General features: G+C 43.8%; 1 protein-coding gene across 1 annotated transcript in view; it reads left to right on the top strand.

The window, feature by feature from the left end:
- Positions 1–1866, top strand: part of LOC103211707 (sec1 family domain-containing protein 2-like) — a gene marked incomplete at its 5' end in the record, with an annotated part of 652747 nt that overhangs the window by 551104 nt on the left and 99777 nt on the right. The window lies entirely within an intron of this gene.

Here is a 1866-nt window from a genome sequence, read left to right as displayed (position 1 = left end):
ACAAGGGTCAACAAACTTTGTTAATAAAGGGTAAGACAGTTAATATTTTAGGCTTTGAGGGCTATATGTTCTCTGGGCAACTACACAACTTTGACATTATTGCACAAAAGCAGCCATAGACAGTTTGCAAACAAATGGCCATGGCTGTGCACCAATACATGGTGTATGTGTCAATACAACTGGGACACTCCTTAGAAGCTAGAATGGCCAGATTTCCTCTCTCGTAATTTGGCCATGTTGTTAGAATGGACCAATCCCTGGAGAAATATGTCATGCTTGGTAAAGTGAAGGGTCAATGAAAAAAATGAAAGGCCTTCAACAAGATGGATTAACACAGTGGCTGCAGTGATGGGCTCAAGCATGGCGAGGATCTTGAGGATGGTGCACAACTAGGCAGTGTTTCTTTCTGTTGTACATAGGATGGCTATGAGTTGGAACTGACTCGACAGCACCTAAGAACAACATGCACTAATAAAACTTTATTTGTGGACACTAAAATTTGAGTTTCATACAATTACCATGTGTGACAAAATATTATTTTCATTTTTTTTCAACCATTTAAAAATGTACAAGCCAGTCTTAGCTTGCAGATTGTGGGCTACCTTTCACCCTTGGGCTGTAGTTTGTCAGCCCCTGTTTTGTAAGAAGACAACTACAGTGTCCTGGTCCAATCTAGAGAGGCGCAAGTATTAAAGAAGCTCAGCTTGGCGAAGGTTTCCTGGAGGAGGTGCCACTAGTGCTGAAGGATGAGTGACATGCAAGAAAGTTAAGAAGGAGGCAGTGAACCAGAGGGAGCAGCAGTTGCAAAGGCAAGAGTGTAAGAGAGCATGGTCCACTTCAAGCGACAATGGACCTGCTTTAGGGAAAGTGCAGAGGGACAGTGGCAAGTGAAGAGCCTACAGAAGTATGAAGAAATCCCAACTCATTGCTGTCAAGTCTGTTCCTACTCATGATGACCCCATGTAATGCAGAGTGGAACTGCAGTCTGTAGGATTTCATGGCTGTGACCTTTCAGAAGCAGATCACCAAGACTTTCTTCTGAGGCACCTCTGGGTGGGTTCAAACCACCAACCTTTCAGTTAGCAGCTAAGCACTTAACCATTTGCACAGCCCAAGGAACCTGCTGTCGTACTTTTCTAGTGCTTCTGTAACAGAAATACCATAAGTGCATGGCTTTAACAAACAACTTTATTCTATTACAGCTTAAGAAGCTAGAAGTCCAAATTCAGAGTGCCGGCTCTAAGGAAGAATTTCTCTGTATTCTGGGTGGAGGCCCCTTGACCTTGGGCTTCAGCTCTGCATTCCAGGCCCACTGGAGCAAGCTGGAGGCTTCTCCTGACTCACACAAGTGCAGGGTCTGATGAACTCAAGATTGGCAGGCAAAAATTTTTAGAGCAGGCTAAAAATTGTTGGCTCACAGGATGCAAAGGCAGCAATCCCAAGATCAGCAGGCATCATGGCAGGCCACTGGTTCCAGGAACTGAAGATGATGATGGGCCAAATGCAGAATCCAAAATAAGCCAAAAAGCTAGAGACCTTTCCCAAAGCTTCACTATATATACTGGAAGCAGGCCATACCCCAAAGTCAACACCCCTTCAACTGATTAGCTGCTCACAATACATTTCACCATAAAGGTGATTATACCACATTCAATCTCCTCATGGGGAATAACTACATCCAGCTGCCAAGGCACACAAAAGTCATGGCCCAGCCAAGTTGAATCACAGCCTTAACTACCACAGTAGTCCTTGTTGTAGTCCCACCATCCTGGGTACATGTTAGGAGGTCATTAAATGTAATTTGAATGAATGAATGAGCACTTAATTAAATTCTTCTTTTCATTCCCCATCTAGTTTGCAATTCTG

The sequence above is a fragment of the Orycteropus afer genome, unplaced genomic scaffold, assembly GCF_000298275.1.
Source record: "Orycteropus afer afer isolate SDZICR_OR568_19922 unplaced genomic scaffold, OryAfe1.0 scaffold00777, whole genome shotgun sequence".
Taxonomy (NCBI): domain Eukaryota; kingdom Metazoa; phylum Chordata; class Mammalia; order Tubulidentata; family Orycteropodidae; genus Orycteropus; species Orycteropus afer.
Note: the sequence above shows the minus strand (reverse complement) of the source record. Positions and strands in the feature narration are given on the sequence as shown.